This window comes from Perognathus longimembris, chromosome 1 (assembly GCF_023159225.1).
Source record: "Perognathus longimembris pacificus isolate PPM17 chromosome 1, ASM2315922v1, whole genome shotgun sequence".
In the NCBI taxonomy this organism is placed as follows: domain Eukaryota; kingdom Metazoa; phylum Chordata; class Mammalia; order Rodentia; family Heteromyidae; genus Perognathus; species Perognathus longimembris.
Window position 1 is genome coordinate 76,016,993 of NC_063161.1, and position 26,116 is coordinate 76,043,108.

A 26,116-nucleotide genomic window follows, 5' to 3' on the forward strand; every position below is an offset into this window, starting at 1 on the left:
GAGGAGGTATAGGTTGAGAGGTACCCATTTGAGGCAGAGGGGTGGCATTTGACATCCTGGTTGAGGAATTTTCTGTTGTTCTGTGAGTCCCCAGGAGCAGAATTCCTAGTAGAGTAGGACAATGCCTCAAGGGGTCGTCACCCCATGAGACAAATCAAGGGGAGCATTCCTGACCATGTACCTAGTCTTTTGAGAACAAAACGTAAACAGGTGGGGCGGCTCAGAGAAACAGGAGGTCAGTAAAGGTGGGAGGGTGGGAAGAGTACACAGAATCTGACAAGAAAAAAAAAAGGTGAAAAAGTGCAGCAGTGGAGTACACTGAACATTGATGAAAGTGAACTATACAACTTGTGGGCAGAGATGGGAGGGAGGGAATGGGAGAAAATGAGGGACCAGATGACAATGGACAAAAGGAAATATACTTATTACCTGATGGATGTGAGTATAACCCCTCTGTTTATCATCTCTATAATAACAATAAAATAAATTTTTAAAGGTGCATTTTGTTCATTTTTCAAACTTATGTGTATGTAGTTGTTAGGTTTTTAAAGTAGGTAGCCAGGAAAGGAGAATGCCACGCAGTATTCAGGCAGGAGAAGAGAAGTTTATTACCGAACTGCTGGCCTGTGGCTGAGATGACGCATGGCTGGAGAGAAGGGAGAGAAGGGGAGAGAAGAGATGACCCCCACCACCACCCAGCCCTGCCTTATCTAGGGCAGGGGTGGGGGGTGTGTCCAGGTAGATTAGGATGTGACCTCAGGGAAGGGGAGGTTACTGCCTCTAGATCTGCTGCTTACCCAGGTAACTGGGTAGAGACTTAATGAGTTGCCCAGTTGGCATTCACAGGAGACTGAACTCAGGACCTGGCACTGTCCCTGAGCACTTCTGCTCGAGGCTAGCATTCTACCCCTTGACCCACAATGCCACTTCCATCATTTGGCTGATTAGTGATAAGTCTCTTGAACCATGCTTCCAGCCTGGCTGCTTTTCGCTGGTTAGTTAAGAGATGGAGTTTTAGAGAGATTTTCTGGTCGGGCTGGCTTCAAACTGCAATCCAAGGAGTCTTTGCCACAAAAAGCCCTTTTTTATTCCCAATTAAAGCAACAAGAGACCAAGAGGACTAGGGCTTACCTGCACCTTGTCAAGAATTGACCAACAAATACTTGCCAGAATTTTGCAATGACAAAACTCCGTAGATGTGATGAGAGTTTTAGCAGATTTATAGCTAGATGGACATATAAAGAATGGCATACTGGTTTTATGTCAATGTTTAAGTCACAGCCAATAATTGTACACCAATTTAACAAGTTCTGTCTTGTATGAATTTAAGACATACCAATATCATCTTCTTCCTACAATGTTTCTTCAATTCCCTTTTCTGAGACTTCACTAACAAATGACGTTTACACAGACATACATACATGAAACACACATACACACTGTGCACATAGGTTTTACAACATGCAAAAATGAATTTTGGCCCTAGACTCCTTTGGAATTCCAATAGTAAATGACATTGATTGCCTAATATTTTAGAACCACATGGTCGGTTAGAAAAACAATTTTGCTAGCAAACAAAAATTTTCAGATTATAAAATGGAGAAACCATATTTTGATAAACTCCAGTGGGATGCCATGTTGGGGTGGGGTGGCAGGAGGACAAACACGCTAGCAGAGAACACGTGGCATGGCATAATGGTGCCTGAGCTGGTGCCTGTTTAACCCAATATCTACCACGTGGTCAATGCTAGAGAAAAGAACTTTTAGGTATCTTTGCTGACAAAGCACACTGGTGGTTGAGCCTCAGTTTCAAAGGTCTGTGAAAAGAGGCAGCTTTGTTAGCAAGGCATATTATCAGGATGGTATGACTTGGAGTTTTATAAAGTAAGCAAGTAAGCAGGCAAAGAGGGAGAAAAAGGAAGAGAAAGAGAGGAAAAGAGAGAGAGAGCCTGAATATAAGTGACTTCTGACTATTTACCATTGCAGGGGAAAAAACTGTATCTGTGCGAGTATTTCCAATAGGCCTCATTGCGCTGTCAAGAGGTGTGCTAGCAGTGTCCCGGCTCGGGTGTGACTGTGATGCAAAAAAACAAAAAGTACAGGAGGGAGGCGGCCTGGTGAGTGAATGAGAGCTTACAGAGCAGAAGCAGCAGCGTACAGAGTGGCAGAGACCCTGAACAGCAGCAGTTTCACTCACCAGGATAGAGAAGTGGTTTGGACGTGGATGTGGAGGTCAGCAATGGTACTGGTGAAAAGTCCCGCGTGGTGTCTCACAGCAGTTTGGTTCGCGGAAAAGGGCCGTCAGGATTGGGGATACTCCCCAAAAAAGGAGAAAAATAGAGGAGAATTCTGCCTGTCCTGACTCTTAAGCCCTATCCGAGTCACGGCACCATATATGTTAGGCTTTTAAAGTAGGTAGCCAGTAAAGGAGAACGCCACATGGTATTCAGGCAGGAGAGAAAGTTTATAACGGAACTGCTGGCCTGTGGCCGAGATGATGCAAGGCCGGAGAGAAGGGAGGGAAAGTGAGCGAAGAGATAACTTCCACCCAGCCCTGCCTTATCTAGGGCAGGGGCGGGGGTGTATGGCCAGGTGGATTAGGATGTGACCTCAGGGAAGGGGAGGTAACTGCCTCCAGGTCTGCTGCTTACCCAGGTAACTGGGTGGAGACTTAATGAGGTGAGAGGCATCTACATGGAGCCTTCCGGGGCGGACCTTATAGTAGTGGTACTAGAATTTGAACTCAGGTCCTGGCACTCTCATTCAGCTTTTTTTGCTCACACTTGGTATATTACCACTTGAACCAAACCTCCAGTTTGGCTTTTTTGTTGAAGTTGTTGTTGTTTTATTAATTAGAGATACAGACTCATGGAGGATTTTTCTGCTCAGACTGGCTTTATTGCTGATTAACTGGCAGCAAAAATCTCAGGGGGGCTGGGAATATAGCCTAGTGGTAAAGTGCTTGCCTCGTATACATGAAGCCCTGGGTTTGATTCCTCAGCACCACATATATATAGAAAAAGCCAGAAGTGGTGCTGTGGCTCAAGTGGCAGAGTGCTAGCCTTGAGCAAAAAGAAGCCAGAGACAGTGCTCAGGCCCTGAGTTCAAGCCCCAGGACTGTAAACAACAACAAAAACAAACAAACAAAAATCTCAGGGACTTTTCTGGTTAGGCTAGCTTTGAATTGATCCTCAGATTTCAGCCTTCTGAGTAGCTCTGATGACAGGTATGTGGCACTTTGCTGGCTTTTTTTTTTTTTTTTTTTGGCCAGTCCTGGGCCTTGGACTCAGGGCCTGAGCACTTTCCCTGGCTTCCTTTTGCTCAAGGCTAGCACTCTGCCACTTGAGCCACAGCGCTAATTCTGGCCATTTTCTGTATATGTGGTGCTGGGGAATCGAACCCAGGGCCTCATGTATACGAGGCAAGCTCTCTTGCCACTAGGCCATATCCTCAGCCCCACTTTGCTGGCTTTGGAGCTTTGAGTTTTGCAGCTAAGGGAGGAAAAGAAAAACCAAATATGTTTTCCTGTCTACTCATGCATTACTTCTGAGACTAAATGTAAGCTCCCCCCCCCTCCACTCCTACCCTTTATACAAAGCCATTCTCCAACTCTCCACAGATCCCACTAGCATTTTCTATTAACTCAACTCAGTTTATTTGTGATGCTATCTGTCTAGAGTCAGCAGAGCCCACGGGGTTCCACTTGATCCCAGTCTTGCCCCCAGTTCAGAGGCCAGTCTCAAGCTGACTTCTGCAATAAATGATGGACTTACTATAAATTGAGAGCTCCTAGGACCATCCCCCTTCCATGTTCGAGAATTCACATAGAACTCAGGGAAATGTTCTACTTCTATTTGCACCTTTAAGATGAAAAGATCCAACTCAGAAACAGTCAAATGAAAATGCTACAAAGAATACTGTGATTCTTGTAGCAGGGGGTACATGGAGCTTTGGTGACTTTGGGGAGTGTACTGATCTGAACTCTGATTTTTTTTCCTGTTACTAGGGCTTGAACTTAGGGCCTCTGACTCTGCTTTTTGCTCAAGGCTGCACTGTGCCACTTGAGCCACACTTCTTCAAGCTTTTTTCTGGTTAATTGAAAATAAGAGTCCTTTGGACTGGTCTGCCTTGGCTAGCTATGAACTGAGATTCTTAGGTGTCAGCCTCCTGTTTAGCTAAGATTATAGGTTTGAGCTATCAGTATATGGTTTCTTTTAGGTTTTTATTTTTTGTCCGTCATGGGGCTTAAAATCTGGGCCTGGGCGCTGTCCCTGAGCTCTTCAGCGCAAGACTATCACTCTACCAGTTGAGCCACAGCACCACTCTGGTTTTCTGGAGGTTTACTGGAAAGAAGAGCCTCATGGACTTTCTTGCCTGGGCTGGCTTTGAACGGAGACCCTTAGATCTTAACCTCCTGAGTAGCTAGGACTACAATTGTGAGCCACCAGTACCTGGCTTTTTTATTTAAACTTTTTAACTTAAATTTTTTTTAATGGAAACTTCATTACCTCTCAACAGCCATTAGGAATTAACTTGGACTTTTAAAGACCTGACTTTTGCTACTTTAGCTCCCACCTTTGGAAAGTGACTTACTGCAAATAATGAGCTACATTTCTTGAAGGACAGAAAACAAACACAAATGTATCCTAACAAAATCCTGTCCTAACAAGGCACTGGTGGCTCATGCCTGTAATACTAGCTACTAAAAAGGCTGAGATCTGAGAATTGCTGTTCACAGCCAGCCCAGCTGAAAAGTCCTCACGAAACTCTTATCTTCAATTAATCACCAGAAAACCAAAAGTGGTGCTGTGGCTCAAAGCAGTAGAGTGCTAGCATTGAGCAAATGAGCTGAAGACAGTGCCCAGGCCCTGAGTTCAAGCCCCAGGATGGATTAAAAAAAAAAAAAGGGTCCACGAATCCTCTGTATTGCTCAGGAAATTACAAAGGTTTTGAGAGGTCTAGCTAGGATAGAAGACCAAAATACATATGTCTTATTCTATCACCAAATCAAGCAACTTTTCTGAAATGTCATTTCAGAAAAATCACAGCCATTTCTATCATCAGCCATCTCATCAGCAAAGTTTCAAGTAATGGAAAACTGTCAAGCTCACAGGGGTGGACATAAATCTTAAATTCTAATCTTCTCTTGAAAGTATGAATGTTATCTCTGGCAGCAAAATACATAGTTAGCTCCCTACAAAGGCAAGTTATACTTTGTTTCATTTTGAGAAATGTTTGCAACATCCCCAAGTCTGAATTAGCAATAGTCATTCTTTCTAGAACCTTCTTCCACAAAGACAGGGGCCAATTCCACTCACTGATAACAGACAATTACACAGGGCTTTTCCTCAAGACAACTGTGTTTTCTGCACATCTCCATATTATTATTCAAAATAATAATAAATAGATGTGTGCTTGGGACTCTAGATTTCATAAAATGGGTACATTTTCAGCTTAATGGAGTACATTCTTCACGGTTGTTTTTGTTCTGTGCTGGCTCTGGGACCCGAACTGAGGCCTAGGCACTGTCCTTGAGCTTTTGTGCTCAAGGCTAGTGAAGGATGTATTCCTGCCTTATTCCCCAAGTCAAGCAAAGCACCAGGTGAGTGTTCACCTGCTAGCCCGCAGGCAGGCCACTCTGACCTGAGCTCAGTGGAAAGTCTCCATTACCCTAGGACCTAGTACCCATCAGGGCACTCTGGCCCTAACCAAAAAAGTACCCATCATTAGCCCCCGAATAATTACAGCCTGATTTTCATTCCTTTATTTCCTTCTTACGACCCTTACAAGCCGGCCTCTAAATCGAGTCCCTTGCACAACCTCCAAACCCGTGGGAAGGTCTGTGTTCCTCGCTAGCACGAAACACTCTTAGCCTGTTGATGACCTAGTACGGTCTATTCCTCTTCCATTGTCCTAGCAGCTAGCACTTTACCACTTTGAGCCACAGCTCTATTTCTAGCTTTTTGCTAGTTAACTGGACATAAGAGTCTCATGGGCTTTCCTGTCTGAGGCTGGCTTCACACCACCATCTTCAGATCTCAGCCTCCTGAGTAGCTAGGATTACAGGCGTGAGCCACAGGTACCCAGCTTCCAGTTGTTGTTGTTGTTGTTGTTTTGCTTTGTTGAATTAGAGACCATTGGGTCTCACAAGAGTGGAGCTCAGGGAGGCAGCTGCAGGTTGATGCCATAGGTGCAAAAATCATCCAGAAGTCAAAGGGTGACCCAGGCTGGTAGAGCTGTTTGCTTGGCACACATTTTTCTTACCACTGTAAGGACACACACACACACACACACACACACACACACACACACACACACTCCTACCTTTTTTTATTTCCCTTGAGGGTTAAGGGGGACCTCCCCGCCCTGGGTTCCTTTCGTCCTCCGACCTCAAGGGGAAGTCAAGATTCCGAGGCTGTGAGTCGAGCCAGCCGGCTCTCTCTCTCTGTTCCCGCTCCCAGGGCCCCTCCTCCCGGGCACCCTGCGTGCCTCTATGGTTCTTCCTGTTATTAGTCGGGAGGGGGCGCTACGCGCAGGCGCGAGTTGACGCCGGAAGAAGCGCGGCGGCGGCTGCAGCGGCGGTGGCTGCGGCGGTAGCGCGGCGGCGGCGGCGACGGCGACGGCGGCGGCGAAGGCGGCACCTTCCGGGGGCCGCTTGAGGTGCTTTAACGGCCGGTTGAGGAGGTGGCGTCGCTCGGCTCTCTGAGCGGCGAGTAGGTGTGGGCCACGGGCGGGCTGCTCTGCGGTCCCCGGGTCGCGAGGGGACCTCCGGCCTGAGGAGGTGGGCACGGGGCCGGGCCGTGAGGCCGCGGGGGGTTCCAAACTGAGGGGCTTGGGCCAGGGTCCGGGACTGATGTGGGAGCGGGGTGCGGAGGGGCCGGGGGAGGGCAGCGAGGCGGGAGCGGCCGAGGCGCCGGAGGCCGGCCCGGTCCCGGTACTTGAGGGAAGTTTGGCAGGTCAGTTTCCCCGAGAGACCGAGTCCCCCTCGGCGGCCGCTAGGACGCCTTCTGTGTCCGGGCCGAAGACGGCCGTGTGTCCGCGGCCTGGACGCGGAAGGAGGTGGCCTTGGCTGACTGAACTCCGGCCCCGGCGGAATAACGGCCGCCGATCGATGCCTCCCGCTCCCCCCCCCCCCCCGCCCTTCCTCGGCCTTCCTCGCCCTCAGCCTGTGGAAGCGAGTTGGCGTCTGTCACTCTCGATCTCTACCCGGGTGTCAGTCCCCCCGAGCGGAGCTCAGAGTGCCTGTGCCGCCGGCGTTCCCGCGGGGCCTGGCACGTGCGGGAGGGTGGGGTGGCTGGCTCCCGAGGTCTCGGGCCGGCGAGTGCTGGGTCGTCAGAAACTTCTAGAAACTTCGGACCGGTGTCCGCGGCTTTCCTAGCGGCCCAGGGGATGGGAGGCCGGCAAACCCAGTAGACCTTGTGATAATTACAAAGATCAAAGACAAGACGCTATTTCCTACCGTTTTTAATCGTGTGTGTGTGTGTGTGTGTGTGTGTGTGTGTAACTGGAGTTTGAACTCTGAACCAGATGCGTACTATGAAGGCTCTGTACCAATTGAGCCATATCCCAGCGGCCCCCCACCCTCAGTCCCCGCCAATTTTGTAATCTTGGGAATCGTATCCAGGACTGAACTAAATCACTATCCAACCCACCTTAGTAAGGAAAGACAGCTAAGAAGTAGCCTGACTTTTTGTTGGATTTGTACGCAGAATTTATGGTGCTTGAGGATAGAGGAAGTGAATTTGGAGAATGGGAGAACTTGAGCCGAGATTTTAGAACCCTATAAACTTCCTTAGAGGCTTTAGTTTTTTGTTTGTTTGGGTTTTTTTGCCGGTTCTGGGGCTTGAACTCAGGGCTCTGACCCTGAATCTCTCTGTGCTCAAAGCTAGCTCTCTACCACTTGAGCCACAGCTCCACTTTGGTTTTTTTATTTAGTTATTTATTTTGGTGATTGATTTGAGATGAGAGTTTAAGGGACTTTCCTACTGGGACATGTCTTCAAGATTCTTAGGTCTAGTCTCCTCAATATTTAGGCGTGAGCCACTGGCAGCCAGCATGTTTACTCTCTTCTTGTTTTTACTGTGTGTGTGTGTGTGTGTGTGTGTGTGTGTGTGTGTGTGTGTGTGTGTATTTGGTAGGGGTTTCTGGGGACTGAACCCCATGGCATGGGCATACTCGGCGAGATTTTTCTCACTTGAACCACACTCTTGTGTCTTTTTTGTTTTTGAGATCTCACTAACTTCCCTTCTCTGGCCACAAACTCAGTATCCTCCTATTTCCACCTCTTGAGGAGTGCCACTACTAGCTTTCCAGATATCTTAGCCTATGGCATATATTAAATTTTTTCTTCTTTAAAATTGTTGTTATAAAGGTGATTTACAGAGGGGTTACAGTTACATAAATCAGGTAAAGAGTACATTTCTTTACCCACACATAATAGTAAAGTTATGATTTTTTTTCACTGTTGTGGGTTCTGTTACTCACTTGATCTTAACAGGGATAACAATGAGATGTTGAAAAAGAACTTACCTGGTCACAAAGCTTGTAAGGTGTAGAGCTGTGACTAAAGCTCAGCTTCAGTGCAAACTTCTCACAATTATCCTGCTATATTTCTGTGTGTTATTTATTCAGAAAGCACTTGTGGATCTTCTGCCCTGCACCTCGTGTTGGCCTGGGTTCTAAGACTGTGGAAATGAATAAGATGCACGGTCCTACTCACTTCAACTGAAGTTCTAGCAGAGGAGACAATCACCATGGTTTTCTTTTAATTTTCGTTTTTCTTTTTGGAGCTTGAGCTCAGGGCTTAGGGACTGTACCTGAGCTGCTTTGGCTCGAGGCTAGCACTCTACCACTTGAACCACAGTGCTACTTCTGGCTTTTTCTGTTTTTGTGGTACTGAGGAATCGAACCCAAGGCTTCATGCATGCTAGGCAAGCACTCTACCACTAAGCCACATTCCCAGCCCCAGCATGGTTTTCTGAATAACTGTATGAAGTTAGTGCACAGTAAGTACTTTTCACAAATGAGGGATGTGTGAGTTAACCTGGTAGAGGACATCTAAGTATAGATACTCAGGAAAGGTTTTCCTCTCAGGAATGAAGAACTTAAGAATGAATAGAGGTAATTAATTGGGTCAGTGAGAGGAAGTGAAGAACAGTATTCTAGCCAGACAATAACTTGGAAGAAAGCAGGTTGGCATGGTCAAAGATTCAAGCCATTGCCATTGGAGAAGGGTCAATGAGGGATGGAGTATGAGGTGATCCTGCCTGTGTCAGCAAGGATCAGATGATGCAGCAAGTCATTGACCATATAAAAACATTGATTTATGTGAAGCCTTGAATTCAGTAACCCCCCCCCAAAGAAAACATTCTACCTGCTGTGAATTAAGATACCTGTCTCAGTTTCTAGATCAGTTTTTAAAGGACAGTATTAAAATCCTTAACCAGCTTAAAGATTGTGGATTTAATTTCTGGTTTAAATCCTTTCCTATTGTAGAAAGCCACCAATAATAGTATTTTTAGTGCTGTTTAAACTTTGCTTAAATTCCAGACTCATATAATATGTGTTTATATCTGTAATTACAGATGTTGCTACACCTTAGTTATTTCGTCTTGTCTGCATGTTAAAATTAACGCACTGCGTTGTCCTATTCTGAGCTCATATGCTTTGCTTGGCCTTCTCTAGTCACCTGGTTTCAGCATCTAGGTCAACTTGGACTCCTTTTTTTTCTCTCCCTTGCATATGATGACTAATTATATACAAAAATCCCATTAAAACTAATCTACTGCCAATATCCTGTACTTTTTTTCTCCTCTTGTACTAAATACCTTCTATAGACTTCTTACACTTTGCAGCTAATGTACAACCCTTGTTATATTGCCTCCCATTGGCTAGGAAAGAAAATATGACCTCTACGTCAGTTTTCCATCAACATATTCCAAACTATACCAAAATTTCCTGGCTTCATACGGCAATTTTTTTTTGGGGGGGGGGGGGCGGATTGTCATGGAGCTTGAACTCTGGGCACTGTCCCTGAGCTTCTTTTGCTTAAGGCTCTAGTGTTCTACCACTTTGAGCAACAGCTCCACTTCTGGTTTTCTGGGAGTTAATTGAAAGTAAGAGTCTCACAGACTTTCCTGCCCGTGCTGGCTTTAAAGCACAATCCTTAGATCTCAGCCTACTGAGTAGCTAGGATTACAGGCATGAGCCACCAGCACCAAGCCATACAGAAATTTTAACAGTTTTATGGGCATTTCTGTTACATTTTTGCCGGTCCCTGGTCTTGAACTCAGGGCTTGGGTGCTGCTCAGGAGCTTTTTTTACTGAAGGCTATGCCTCTGTCACTTAAGCCACAGCTCCACTTCTGGCTTTTTATGGTTTTTGGGTGCTTGGGTCACTTAAGCCACAGCTCCACTTCTGGCTTTTTATGGTTATTGGAGAAAAGGGTCTCATGGACATTCCTGCTAGGGCTGGCTTCGAATTGCCATCCTCAGATATCAGCCTCCTGAGTAGCTAGGATTATAGGCAGTGGCACCTAATAATAGTTTTATGAATTGAGGGATTGAGCAAGATTCCTTTGGTTATTTTTCTCTGATACACATGTTGTTAGCTGGTAGCCAGGAAGATAATAGGATTCAAAAAGATCATTAGGACAATTATACATTTGAAGAGGGCTGGGAATATGGCCTAGTGGCAAGAGCCCTAGGTTCAATTCCTCAGGACCACATATATAGAAAATAGCCCGAAGTGGCGCTGTGGCTCAAGTGGCAGAGTGCTAGCCTTGAGCAAAAGGAAGCCAGGGACAGTGCTCAGGCCCTGAGTTCAAGGCCCAGAACTGGCAAAAAAAAAAAAAAAAAAAGATTTTGAAGAGAGCATGGAACTGTCATCTGATTTTCTTTTTTTGGCCAGTCCTAGAGCTTGAACTCAGGGCCTGAGCACTGTCCCTGGCTTCTTTTTGCTCAAGGCTAACACTATACCACTTGAGCCACAATATCACTTCTGGCTTTTTTCACTTAGGAATTGAACACAGGGCTTCATGCATGCTAGGCAAGCACTCTACCACTAAGCCACATTCCAGCCCCATCTGTGCTCCAACTGTGATGTACTTTTAGATCCAGAGCTCAAGGACAGATTCAGCAACTATGAGCATGTGAGCATGAATCAACTTCCTCCCCCCTTTTTTGCGGGGGCGGGGGCGGGGGCGGGGAGGAATCCTGGGGCTTGGGCTCAGGGCCTGAGCACTGTCCCTGACTTTTTTTTTTCCTCTCTCTCTCTCTCTCTCTCTCTCTCTCTCAAGGCTAGCACTCTAGCTCTTAAGCCACAGCACCACTTCCGGCTTTTCTGTTTATGTGGTGCTGGGGAATCGAACCCAGGGCTTCATGTATGCGAGGCAAGCAAGAGCACTAGGCTATATTCCCAGCCCTAACCTTTCCCCCTTTTAAGTTGTTTTATCTTGGGTATTTTGTTGGTGGTGGTGGTCGTGGGACTTGAACTTGGGGCCTAGGCACTGTCCCTGAGCTCATTTTGTTCAAGGCTAGCTCTCTACCACTTTGAGTGACAACACTACTAGTTTTTCAGGTATTTAACTGGGGGTAAGAGTCTCACAGACTTTCCTGCCTGGGCTGACTTTGAACCATGATCCTCAGATATCAGCCTCCTAAATAGCCAGGATTACAGTTGTGAGCCACCAGCACCTGGCTTATTATCTTGGGTATTTTGTCACAGAGATGGATTAGTCCAAAGAATAGTATTTTCTGGGCTGGGGATATAGCCTAGTGGCAAGAGTGCCTGCCTTGGATACACGAGGCCCTAGGTTCGATTCCCCAGCACCACATATACAGAAAACGGCCAGAAGCGGCGCTGTGGCTCAAGTGGCAGAGTGCTAGCCTTGAGCGGGAAGAAGCCAGGGACAGTGCTCAGGCCCTGAGTCCAAGGCCCAGGACTGGCAAAAAAAAAAAAAAAAAAAAAAGAATAGTATTTTCTGTTTCTGTTCTCTACTTTCTTACTTTTCTTTAATTGATTATGAAACAAATTGTAAGACTTGAGGGGCTGGGAATATGGCCTAGTGGTAAAGTGTTTGCCTCGTATACATTGGAGCCCTGGGTTCTATTCCTCAGCACCACATATGTAGAAAAAAGCCAGAAGTGGGGCTGTGGTTTAAGAGGTAGAGTGCTAGCCTTGAGCAAAAAGAAGCCAGGGACAGTTCTCAGGCCCTGAGTCCACACCCCAGGACTGGCAACAAAAACAGAACAAATAAATTTTAAGACTTGAATATCGCTTGTTGGTCCTTTTATAGGGGAAAATTAACTTTATAGTAGGAAGTAACATTTTTCCTGTATGTAGTTATCCATAGTAGTGACAAGTAACTTAAAAGACATAAAGTTGTCTGGTTCTAGTGGCTCACAGCTGTAATCCTAGCTACTCAGAAGGCTGAGACCTGAGGATCGCGCTTCATAGCCAGCCCAGGAAGGAAAGCCCATGAGACTTATTTCCAATTAATCACAGAATAAGCTGGAAGTGGATCTGTAGCTCAAGTGGTAGAGTGCTAGCCTTGAGCAAAAGGAATTTAGGAACAGCACCCAGGCCCCAGAGTTCAAGCCCTAGGACCAAGAAAAAGAAAAAGCATAAGATTTCTTCCCCATTTGACTGCTTGGTACTTGTAACAAAACTCCTTATTATGATGGCATTTACCATACACAAAGTGGTTTCTCACACTTAGTCATCAACTAACTTCACAAGGTAAGAAGACAGCTTACATTTCAGTGGGAGTAGTAGCCACAATGTCTTACTTGCTGTGTGCCAGGCACTTTGCTAGGGAATTATGCAACATAATTATTTTTAAGCAACTATGTTATTCTTGTTTTATAGGTGAGGGAACTAGGTTCCGAAGATTAAACGACTTACCCAAAGGTACTGATATATTAAGCAGTGAGGCCACGATCCAGACTGAGGCCATCTGATCTGAAGTCCAGGTGAGAGGACCAAATGTTGGGGAATTAAATGCCCTGATGCAGAGGCCTCCCAGGCAGGAGCAGAAATACCATCACCAGACTTTCTCACCACAGTTAATGACCCCTGATGTGTACTCAGGAGGACTCTTATAGCTCCACTAGAACTGTTCACAGCTTGGCATTTTAACTAATGGAAATGACCTATTTTCCTTTGCTGCCTAGTGAAAAATTGAAGGAAACTAGTTTTAGTGAAAGAAAACAAAGCTCACAAATTTGGCTATTGTAATTAGTGTTCAAATAATTCTTAGAAACCTAATTGGAACGGGCACTGGTGGTTCATGCCTATATTTCTAGCTTCTCAGGAGGCTGTGAGGATTAGGTTCAGCCCAGACAGGAAAGTCTGTTCTTTTTTTTTTTTTTTTTTGCCAGTTCTGAGGCTTGAATTCAGAGCCTGGGCATTGTCCCTGAGCTTCTTTTGCTGAAGGCTAACACTACCACTTGAGTCACAATGCCACTTCTGGCTTTCTCTGTTTATGTGGTACTAAGGAATCAATCCAGGGCCTCCTGCATGCTAGACAAGTACTCTACCACTAAGCCACGTTTCCAGCCTATGAGATTCTTTTTTTTTTTTTTTTTGGCCAGTCCTGGGCCTTGGACTCAGGGCCTGAGCACTGTCCCTGGCTTCTTCCCGCTCAAGGCTAGCACTTTGCCACCTGAGCCACAGCGCCCCTTCTGGCCGTTCTTATATATGTGGTGCTGGGGAATCGAACCGAGAGCTTCATGTGTAGGAGGCCAGCGCTCTTGCCACTAGGCCATATTCCCAGCCCCTGCCTGTGAGATTCTTATCTCCAACTAATTACAGAAAAAGCTGAAATGGGGCACTGTGGCTCAAATGTCCAGTGCTAGCCTTGAGGAAAAGGAGCTCAGAGACAGTACCCAGGCCCAGAGTTCAAGCCCCGGAAGCACCAAAAAAAACACAACAATCCAAAACCCTAATTGAAGCTGGGCACTGGTGGCTCACAGCAGTAATCCTAGCTACTCAGAAGGCTGAGTTCTGAGGATCATGGTTCAAAGTCAGCCCAGGCAGAAAAGTCTTTGAGACTTATCTCCAATAAACTACTCAAAAAAGCCTAAAGCAAAAAGAAGGTCTGGAACTGGAGCCAGTCCCAGATAAGCCCCAGGATTGGCAAATACAAACACACAAGCACATGCGCGTGCGTGCACACACACACACACACACACACACACACACACACAATCTAATTAGGAAGAAAAATACTTGATTAAAAAAACTTTGAATTACCGTCAGAGCTCCTCCCTTTTTACCATGTTATTTGTAAGTAATACCAGTGTCACTATTTCTAGACTTTGGATTTATAGGGTTTTTTAAATTTAATTTTTAAAATTTTCACAATGCTAAGAAACTCAGAACTGTATATGTTTACATGCATACTCTACTACAAAGCTACCTCTTTCATTTCCCCAAGGGTCTTCTGCCACATAAAAACTGTTGAATAAATCTGTATTTTTTTTCTGTTAGTCTGTTAAATCATTTTAATTTTTAGTCCCTAATATTAGATAAAGGTAAAATTTTGCTTCCCATAGAGTTTCATGCCGCCCTGCAGCAGTGGCTCATGCCTATAATTCTAGCTACTCACGAGCCTGAGATCTGGATCATAGTTCAAAAGAAAGTATGAGGTTCTTATCTCAATCACAGAAGAAGCTGGAAATGGTGCTGGAGCTCAAGTGGTAGAGTGCTAGCCTTGGGCAAAAGAAGTTCAAGGACAGTGCCTAGGCCCTGAGTTCAAGCCCTAGGACTAGGGGAAAAGAAATACCCATGTCTTAGGCCTTGAACAAAATGAACTTAAGAGCTGGGTGTAGGTGACTTACTCCTGTAATGCTAGCTACTCAGGAAGCTGAGATCTGAGGATTGGGTTTCAAAGCCAACCTGGGCAGGAAAGTCCTCCATGAGACTCATCTCCAGTTAACCACCAGAAAACCAGAAGTGGCGTTGTGGCTCAAAGTGGTAGAGTACACTAGCCTTAAGCTGAAGAGCTCAGGGACAGCGCCCAGAACCAGAGTTCAAGTGGACTAAAAAAAAACAAACGAACTTAAGGACCGCACCCAGGCCCAGAGTCCAAGGCCCACACCCTGCACACACAAAAAAAAGACTTAAATGCTAAGAATTTGCCTTTTTTTTTTTTTTTTTTGGTGGGGCCTGTATGCAGCGTGCCCATTTATTCAACAGGATTGGGTAACTCATTATATGAACCATATAGGAATGTCAAATTTTTCAAAAGTAAAACATTGAGTATTTTTTTTAAGTATTATGGTCTTAATTAAACCTTTGAGCCAGAAGGCACTTCAGTAACTTTCAGTGAAAATTATTAACATCATCATTATACAGTACTGAAGAAATATTTGTACCATGGGCAAATAATATCCAGTATTACACAAGAAAACCTTTGGTTTTTTTTTTTCTTCTATACATTGAAAATGAGCATTAGTGCAGTTTTTACAAATACTGTTTAATGAGGCTGGTATCCCATGTCCCTTAAAACCCATGTCCCTTGGGCTGAGAATGTGACTCAGTGGCAGAGTGCTTGCCTAGCATGCATGAGTCTCTGGGTTTGATAGTCCTCAGTATCATATAAACAGAAAAATCCAGAAGTGGCACTGTGGCTCAAGTGGTAGAGTGCTAGCCTTGGGCAAAAGAAGCTCAAGGACAGTGCCTAGGCCCTGAGTTCAAGCCCTAGGACTGGGGGAAAAGAAATACCCATGTCTTAGCGCCCCTCCCAAAAAAAAATAAAAGGAATAGTATTCTGTTGTATGCACTTCTGCAGAAACAACTTTAGTAACTGCTAATGAAAATTAGAATTTTTCTGGGTTCTTCTGGCAAGATTTTTTTTTTTAAATCTTAAAACACTTTATCTTCAGTGAAGCCATCGTCAAAGTTAAGCATCATTCTTACCATGTCTGCCAGCTTGATTCCAATCCTGATATAGTCCTCTTCTTTTGGCACAAACCCTAAAACTTTAAAAAGTAGCTTCAGGTTAAGGTCTTTTCCCACAGTTCACTTCTATAAAAACTTCCATCTACCACTGAAAGTCATAGTCCAGGAGTGATACAATCACATGCTAGAATTTCTGGGCCAATTGGAAAGTCTTTGGTCAATCTTACCTAAAATTACAGTCCTGAAAAATGTGGCCTCTCTGTGCACTGTGATTTTTTTAAAATGAGAGGCAATGTGAAGGGGGTTGAGGTTTGATAATCAAAAATCAGCATATAGAAAACAAATAATAATAATGAGCACTAGAATTCAAATTAACAGATGTTTTAAAGAGGATAGAGTGCCAGTATTCAGTTCCATTTTGAACACCATATTACAAAAGAACTTTTTAAAATAAAAAGGGATTGAGGGAAAAGAAGAAAATAAAAAGAATACCTAAACTATTGAGTGACACTCCGCTACCCCTTTGTTCCTGATAAAGTTCAATTACATCTTTCTCCATTCCATATGATTATCAGCAGTTTCTTACCTTCAAAGAGAAACCTAAGTGAACTTAGTGGAATTTCCTGTCTTTGAGAGTATGATTCTTTGAGTTTCTTGAGATGTATTATTTTCACTTTGAAGTAAATCTCACTACTATCCTGTCAGATGACTTTGAGTTTAATGTGTTTTCCTTCCTTCTTATCCCCCAAGTCCTCAGTTGAAAGTTTTGCCTCCTGGTCAGACATGGTGACAGTGACTTTACCTGAAGGTCTCACACAGCAGTGGCCTCAGGCAGACAGAATCTCCAGAAATAGCCTTCTCTTTGCTAGAACTGAACTGGACATATACAAAGGAAAATATTAGATAAAATATTAGGAAAATATTAGATAAAAATATCTGTTCAGAGCTGGTGTGCTACCGCTTGAGCTACATCTTCACTTCCAGCTTTTTGGTGGTTAACTGAAGATAAGAATCTCACTTTCCTGTTGGGGGCTGGATTTGAACCTTCATCCTCATCTCTCAGCCTCCTAGGTAGCTGAAATTATCTACTTTGTGTTAATGTCACCAAATGCACACTTGGTGCAGCCAGCCAAATTGGATGGCAGTTTATCCTATTCTGAATCATTTTGAGTGAAGGGACCTAAACTCATCATTGCTTATTACTTGTTAATAATTACAAAAGACTCCAAGTAAATCAAGATGACCCCTATTTTATTGTCCTCCTGTTGATAGGCTTCATAAGATTTTACAGAGGCTAGTATCACAGTGAAGGGAAAGCAAAGAGCAGGGCAAGGAATTGAATACCAGGAGACTGGAGAAGAAATGGGCAATTTATGGTTTGATTTTTGTTGTTGTTGCAGACTAATAGTTGATTTTTTTTTTTTTTTTGGCCAGTGCTGGGGCTTGGACTCAGGGCCTGAGCACTGTCCCTGGCTTCTTTTTGCTCAAGGCTAGCACTCTGCCACTTGAGCCACGGCGCCACTCCTGGCTCTTTTCTGTATATGTGGTGCTGGGGAATCGAACCCAGGGCCTCATGTATACGAGGCAAGCTCTCTTGCCACTAGGCCATATCCCCAGCCCTAGTCTGCCCTTTTTTTTTTTTTTTTTTTTTTTTTTTGGCCAGTCCTGGGGGCTTGGACTCAGAGTCTGAGCACTGTCCCTGGCTTCTTTTTGCTCAAGGCTAGCACTCTGCCACTTGAGCCACAGCGCCACTTCTGGCCATTTTCTGTATATGTGGTGCTGGGGAATTGAACCCTGGGCTTCATGTATACGAGGCGAGCACTCTTGCCACTAGGCCATATCCCCAGCCCTAGTCTGCCTTTTTTAAAAATTAAATTTTATTGACAAGGTGTTGTGCAAAGGAGGTATAGTTGCATAATAAAGCAGTGAATACATTTCTTGTGATATCTTACACCCTTATTTTTCTTTCCCTTCCCTAGTAGTCTGCCTTTTTTTTTTTTTTTTTTTTTTTGGCCAGTCCTGGGCCTTGGACTCAGGGTCTGAGCACTGTCCCTGGCTTCTTCCCGCTCAAGGCTAGCACTCTGCCACTTGAGCCACAGCGCCACTTCTGGCCGTTTTCTAGATATGTGGTGCTGGAGATTCGAACCCAGGGCTTCATGTATACAAGTCGAGCTCTCTTGCCACTAGGCCATATTCCCAGCACACACACACACACACACACACCCCGCTTTTTTTTTTTTTTTTTTTTTTTTTGGCCAGTCCTGGTCCTTGGAACTCAGCCTAGGCACTTTGACTTCAGTTTAAGAACTAATCTCCTGGGCCTATTGCTGGTGGTTCAAGCCTGTAATCCTAGCTACTCAGGAGGCTGAGACCTGAGGATCACAGTTCAAAGCCAGCTTTGACAGGAAAGTCTGTGAGACTATTATGTCCAATTAACCATCAGAAAACCAGAAGTGGAGCTGTGGCTCAAAGTAGTAGAGCACTAGCCTTGAGCAAAAGAGCTCAGGGACAATGCCCAGGCCCTGAGTTCAAGCCCCATAACCAACTAAACAAAAATAGCATCTCCTAGGTTTAGCTCTGTTCAAGCTCAGATTTGTTCCCTTTCGTGAGACCCTCCATAGATTTTTCTTTAGAAGGCACTGAGTACGTCTCAGTAATGTTAAAGATTGATAGTCTTTAGTTTCTAGATGTAATTCATTGAGGATTGAGAAATAACTTTCATTGTGATCTTCTTGATTTATTTTAGATAGAATACCTATATAAAGAAGCCATTCCCTAGGGCTGGAGGCGTGGTTCAGGTGGTAGAATGCCAGTCAGTGAGCAAAGGTGTCAGATGCTGAATCTGATTCCTGGTATTGAACAAAAAGAAAAAGAAAAGAAACCATTCCTCGCTTATTTTTTACTCAGTGATACATTTCATATAGAAAAGGCAAGAAAATTCTTTGACATTATTTACCAGTTTTTAAAGATGAAATGTCTGTTGCCTATCATCCTCTGAACATGTCTTTTTAAATAAAATTTAATTATGAACCAGCTGCTGATGGCTCACTCATGTAATCCTAGCTACTCAGGTGGCTGATCAATCTGAGGATTGTGGTTTGAAGTCAGCCCAGTCAGGAAAGGCCATGAGAATCTTATGTTCCATGAACCACCAAAAAGCTGATAGTAGCACTATGGCTCATGTGGTAGATTGCCAGCCTTGAGCAAAAAAGCTAAGGGACTGTGTCTGACCCTAGGTTCAAGTTCCAACGATGCCCAGTAATTAAAAATCTCTGGCTAGTGCCAGTAGCTCTCTCGGGAGGTTGAGATCTGAGATCATGGTTCAAAGCCAATGCAGGCAGGCAAGTCTGTGTGGCTCCATTTTCTTTCTTTTTTTTCCAATTTTTTTTTTTTTATCAAACTAATGTACAGAGAGGTTACAGTTTCATACGTTAGGCATTGGATACTTTTCTTGTACTGTTTGTTACCTCGTCCCTCATTCCCCCTTCCCTCCTCCCCCTTTCCCTTTCCCCCCATGAGGTGTTCAGTTCACTTACACCAAACAGTTTTGCAAGTATCGCTTTTGTAGTTGTTTGTCTTTTTTTACCCTGTGTCTCTCAATTTTGGTATTCCCTTTCAATTTCCTAGTTCTAATACCAGTATAGACGGTTTCCAATATACTCAGATAAGATTACAGAGATAGTGTAGATATAACCACAGGAAGGTGATACAAGAACATCATCAATAGTAGAAGCTACAGATACACATGGGACGTTGAAAGTAGTTACAACTGTCATATAACAATCGTTTCCATAACATGGAGTTCATTTCACTTAGCATCATCTTATGTGATCATAAGGGTATAGCTATTGGGCTCCATTTTCTTAATTACAGTGCCTATCTGCAGAGGCGCTCTGGTTCCTCAGTTATAACACTTCCTGTCTTATATCAGCAAATCCCTCAGTACTATAGCTGAGGCTTGCAGTTTTGAATTGGACTGCTGTACATTTAAGCAAAACAAAAGCTCTTCTGACCTTTGCTTTCTCAGACTGGCCTGTTATTTCAGATTTCTTATTCTCAGATCCAGATGATGTTCTGTGTTTTCTAAGGCACAAATACTTTAGAGATCTTGTAATTCAGAGGCATCACCTGCTTACATTTATGGATTTCTGGAAACTACTTAGGTTAAGTTTTGTTTTTTTGAGGGCGGGGGCTGTAGATCCTGGGGCTTGAACTTAGGACCTGGGTACTGTTCCTGAGCTTTTTTTGCTAAAGGCTAGCAATGTGCTACTTGAGTCACACTTCTACTTCAGGCTTTTTGGTGTTTAATTGGAAATAAGAGTCTCAGAGACTTTGCTGACTTTGAACCTCAGTCCTCAGATCTCAGCATCCTGAGTAGCTAGAATTGTAGGTATGAGCCACTGGCATCTGACTTGTTTTGTTTTAAATACTGTTGTTTACTGAATTTTTTTCTGCTTTTATGTGAGAATGGAGAGGTTCAAAGATTATGCTGCTGCCACTATTGCCATCTTTCAGAATTCCCTTGTGGCTTTAGTTTGTATCTTTCTGCTATCTCAAATATTAGAGACATCAGGCACTAGTGGTTCATGTCTATAATCCTAGCTACTTAGGAGGCTGAGATGTGAGGATCGTGGTTCAAAGGCAGCCCAGGCAGGAAAGTGCATGAGACTCTTTATCTCCAGTTAACCACCAGAAAACTGAAAGGGGAGTTGTAGAGCACTATCCTTGAGCAGAAAAGCTCAGGGACAGCGCCCAGCCAGACCCCAACTTCAAGGTCAACATTTTTCAAGCACAATATTTTTTCATTTCTTTCTTGGCCTTTTGGGTTGGTTTTTTTTTTTTTTTTTCAGAGTACTCAACCATAGTGAATTCAAAATGTTTGCCTCACTTAATAGTTTTTTATTGTCGTTGTTGTTTGCCAATCCTGGGGCTTGAACTCAGGGCCTAGGCACTGTCCCTGAGCTTCTTTTGGTCAAGGCGAGTGCTCTACCACTTGAGCCACAGGGCTACTTCCAGCTTTTTCTGTTCATGTAGTATTGAGGAATCAATCAATCATGCATGCTAGGCAAGCATTCTACCATCAAGCCACATTCCCAGCCTCACTTATCTGTTTGTTAATATATGAGTTTATATTATCTCCTAATGGATTGTCTTTTTACTCAGTGCTTTTTGGTTCTAAATTTTAATGTGCAGCAATTCAATATTATGAATATGTCAGATCTCTACATTGATTTAATCTCTAAATAACACAATTTTGTATGTAGAGGTATAACACATCTTTCATTGTGTTTAGTCTTTGGTATTTTAGTAGGTTTTGATGCTACTATAAATAACATTTTTAAAATTATCTTCTAATAGTTGTACAAGGAGTTTCAACTTAACATGTCCATTTACATATGTAATGCATCTGGTGTGTGTCACCCCCCATCTGTCCTATCTCATCTGTCTCATCAAGCTTCCTAGTTCCATTTTCATATATGTACATTATTACGACTATGATATCTCACTATTCCTCTTTCCATATCTACTCCCCTTCCAATAGTTCCCCACTCCCCCACCCTAGTTAAGACATGTTTTACCTTCTTGATACTCATGCTGTTAAACCGCCTGTTCAAAGGTAGCCTTGTAGGTGTTCTCAGATGTGTTTTGTTTTGTTTTGGCCAGTCCTGGGCCTTCAACTCAGGGCCTAAGCACTGTCCCTGGCTTTCTTTTGCTCAAGGCTAGCACTCTGCCACTTGAGCCACAGCGCCACTTCTGGCCGTTTTCTATATATATGGTACTGGGGAATCGAACCCAGGGCTTCGTGTATACAAGGCAAGCACTCTGGCCACTAGGCCATATTCCCAGCCCCCTCAGATGTGTTTTTATTTTAGGTCTAACATACACATGTCAAGGAAAATATATTCTTTGTCTCTCAGCCTGATTTCACTCAGTATAATATTTTGTCAGGCCCATCCATAATATTATTTTTAATGATGAATGATGTTCACTTGCGTGTGTGTGTGTGTGTGTGTGTGTGTGTGTGTGTGTGTGTGTGTGTGTGTTTTGCCAGTCCTGGGGCTTGGACTTAGGGCCTGAGCACTGTCTCTGGCTTCATATTGCTCAAGACTAGCACTCTGCCACTTGAGCCACAGCGCCAGTTCTGGCCTTTTTGTATATATGTGATGCTGAGGAATCGAACCCCAGGCTTCATGTATATGAGACGAGCACTCTTGCCACTAGGCCATATTCCCAGCCCTGATGTTCAGTTTTATACACACATATTTTCTTGATCCATTCATCCATGTAAGCCATCTGGGCTGTTTCCATAACTAGGCTCTTGTGAGCAGAAATATCCTTTTGAAGTTTTTTTTTTTTTTTTTTTGGCCAGTCCTGGGCCTTGAACTCAGGGCCTTACTGAGCACTGTCCCTGGCTTCTTCTTGCTCAAGGCTACCACTCTGCCACTTGAACCACAGCGCCACTTCTGGCCGTTTTCTGTATATGTGGTGCTGGGGAATCGAACCCAGGGCCTCATGTATACAAGGCAAGCACTCTGGCCACTAGGCCATATCCCCAGCCCCCTTTTGAAGTATTTTTGAAATTATTTTTTTACTGGTGTAGTGTTCTTTTTTTTTGCCAGTCCTTGGGCTTGGACTCAGGGCCTGAGTACTGTCCCTGGCTTCTTTTTGCTCAGCTAACAGTCTGCCACTTGAGCCACAGTGCCACTTCTGGCTGTTTTCTGTATATGTGGTGCTGGGATATTGAACCCAGGGCTTTCATGTATACAGGGCAAGCACTCTTGCCACTAGGCCTTATCCCCAGCCACTGTAGTGTTCATTTTTGTATATCGGCCTTGTGTCCAGAGACCTTGTGACTCATTTATTCATTCGTTTGTTCATTTACTCTTTCATTCTAGTGCTATCTCTGTATATAGTTACATATATAAAATGCACAGTTGGGGCTAGAGGTGTATTTTAAGTGCTGCAGTATTAGGCTTTGAGTTCAAAGACCAGTACTGAAAAATAATTGTATCTGCAAATATACACAGTTGTGTCCCATGAGAATAATTGAGTCCTCATATAAAAGTTTAAAGAAATTTTGCTGGTTTTGCCTTTCTTCATTAATCTATCAGGAATTGACTTGTATGTACCATCTGAAGAATGAATCCAGGTTCATTTCCCTATGTGGATTTCCCCCACTTCTGCACTGCAGTGCGTCTTTGTTTTGTTTTGTTTTGTTTTTTGCCAGTCCTGGGCATTGGACTCAGGGCCTGAGCACTGTCCCTGGCTTCTTCCCGCTCAAGGCTAACACTCTGCCACTTGAGCCACAGCGCCACTTCTGGCCGTTTTCTGTATATGTGGTGCTGGGGAATTGAACCCAGGGCCTCATGTATATGAGGCAAGCACTCTTGCCACTAGGCCATATCCCCAGCCCCTGCGTCTTTGTTTAGTGTTAATGAATGTGGGTCTTTATCAGAGCCCTCTATTCTACTTTTTAATCTTTGTATTTGCAGTACTGTTATTTTTATCATCTGCTTAAATAATTGATGACATTTTATTTCTTCCTTTCTACCTGATATTTTATATCTTTCCATTCAGTTTAGTCTTGATCTTGGCGAAAAAGCTATTCAGTGTCCCTGAATAAAGATGACATCTGCTGAACAGTGTTTGAAGTGCCTTTAATCAGATAAAAGATATTCCCTTCTAATACTGATTTGCTAAGTATTTTTACTCAAGAATATAATTCAATTTTACATTTTTTCACCCAACTGGAGTGATTCGAAGCTTTTTCTTTTTCATTACAGTAACATAAGTTGCCCTGATTTGGTTTTTATATCAGTTATGCTGGCCTTTGAGAAATATTTTTTCTTCTATTTTTTGAATTTTTTTTTTTTTTTTTGCCAGTCCTGGGCCTTGGACTCAGGGCCTGAGCACTGTCCCTGGCTTTCTTTTTGCTCAAGGCTAGCACTCTGCCACTTGAGCCACAGCGCCCCTTCTGGCCATTTTCTGTATATGTGGTGCTGAGGAATCGAACCTAGGGCTTCATGTATGGGAGGCAAGCTCTCTTGCCACTAGGCCATATCCCCAGCCCTTGAAATTTTTTTTGTAATATTAGTTTCATTTCTTCCGCAAATGCGTAAAAGAGGGTTGGCGGCATGGCTCAGGTGGTAGAGTTCCCACCAATGAATGAAAGTGTCCTAACCAGTTGAAGTCCTTGTGTTAGGCAAAAAAAAAAAAAAAAAAAATGTGTAAAAGACTTCATTGGGAGTTGGGTGCTGGTGGCTCACGCCTATAATCCTAACTACTCAGGGCTGAGATCTGAGGATCATGATTTGAAACTAGCCTTGGCAGTAAAGTCCATAAGGTTCTCATATCCAATATACTACTCAGAAAAAGCCAGAAATGGCACTGTTGCTCAACTGGTAGAGCACTAGCCTTCAGCAGAAGAGGCTCAAGGTACCAAGTTCAAGCCCCAGGACTGGGTTCCCCCCCCCACACACACACACACAAAAACAACGATATAATTGAGGAAGTTTTGGCATATTTTTTCTGGGAAAGTTCTTTATTACTAATCTAAACTAACCCCATATCAAAATGTGGCAATTATGTTCAACAATGACTCAAGAATTGTGCCCATTTCATCCAAAATTCCAAACTGGTTGACACAGTTGTTCATAATACTATTTTACCTTTCTTACACCTGTAACAATTGTAGTGATATCTTCCTCTACACTCTTACTAATGATAATTGGTGTTCTCTCACCCTGTTTTTTCCTACTAATGATAATTGATGTTCTCTCACCCTGTTTTTTTAATCTTGATAGAGGCTTATTTTATTACTATTTCAGTTAGCAATAATGGCACCTCAAATAAACCTCACTAGGTAATGCCACTGTGGAAAGCATAAGTTTATTAACCCTTAACTTTAAAAAAAAAAACTGGTTTGTACTCAAGTCTTTTGCTTGCCAGAAAGGCTCTCTACCACTTGAGTCATACCTCTATCCCTTTTTGCTTTAGATTCAGCTAGGATCTTGCACTTCTTGCCTAGGCAGCTTTGGTTTGTGATCCTCCTACCTACACCTCCCACATAGCTGGGATTACAGGTGTGAATCACCATGCTCAGCTTGTTTGTTGAGGTGGAATCTCACTTTCTTTTTTACCAACTGGCTTTAATAGGTGATCCTCCCAGTCTATCTTCCAAATAACTGGGGTGAGCCAGTGTGCCTGGGGGGGGAAAAACAAAAAAGTTTTTTTTTCTCTTAATTTTGTTATAATGAAGTTTAACATTACTGAAAAGTCACATTTCTTCTACTCTGCAACATGAGGGAGGGCACATTGAAGTGTAGATACATGCAGATTTTTCATATAGATATAGATAAAAAGGTAGATATATTTCATATGTAGACACTTGGAAACAGTTACCGCACTCACCTTGCTTGGTTGAGGACATAAAAACCAACACCATCTGAAATGCTATGAAGGCATAATTTTACCAGTAGCAGTGAAAGCTTACCAGTGGTGCTGTGGCTCAAAGTGATAAAGCACTAAGTTCAGAGACAGCGCCCAGGTCTTGAGCTCAAGCCCCACTACTGACATAAAAACAAGAGCAAATAGTTGGGTGATGGGAAAATGGCTTAGTGTGAAAGTGCTTACCTAGCATGCATAAGGCCCTGAGTTGGGTTCCTTGGTACCCCATAAAAGATAAATAACATTAGTTTTTTAATTAAAAAAAGAACACAAATTGCTTTAGTTAAGGTAGTATGTTCAGTAAGTCTAGCACCTAGACATTTAATGAACCAAATTTACTATACTTGTAAAAATGTAGATGAAACATGAAAAGCCATGCAGTATAAATTACAACTTTAGGAAAAGCTGTTATTCCAAATAAAATTTTCTATGTTACTATCCAGTAGTTCCTATTGTATGGGAAGATAATGTTTATTAAAGTTGCCTTAAAGCTTGACTATGTAAACATAAGTTGAGAAAAGGTTTAATCTTCAAGATTAAACCTTGCAGCATTACAGTAGGTTTCAGGAAGTCAAGGAGGCCCACCTTGGTAAGAAGGTAGGTGCCTGCCAGTGCCTGCCCAGGCAGCAGCAGAACCCCAGGAAGATATCACCTGGCATTCTTTGATGATGACCTCCACGTACCGATGGTGAAGTGGCATGCTGCTGTGGGAGCCTAGCAGTGGTGCCCCAGTTAATTCTCCAGTGGATTAGCAGTTGGGCCTGAG

The 26,116-nt window shown here is 43.6% G+C and overlaps 1 protein-coding gene and 1 pseudogene across 6 annotated transcripts in view; one reads left to right on the top strand and one right to left on the bottom strand.

The window, feature by feature from the left end:
- The first annotated feature begins 6,626 nt into the window (after positions 1-6,626).
- The window catches only part of Rnf216 (ring finger protein 216), a 131,915-nt gene continuing 112,425 nt past the window's right edge, over positions 6,627-26,116 (top strand). For 2 of the 6 annotated variants that reach the window (XM_048329859.1, XM_048329900.1), the window contains exons 1-2: positions 6,627-6,717; positions 12,868-12,971. The gene's annotated coding sequence lies outside the window, so the exon portion shown is untranslated. Of the gene's footprint in view, positions 6,782-12,574; positions 12,972-26,116 lie in introns of those variants that run through there. The other 4 variants (XM_048329885.1, XM_048329865.1, XM_048329891.1 and 1 more) reach the window with 4 other exon arrangements.
- Positions 15,868-16,799, bottom strand: LOC125351207 (annotated as a pseudogene).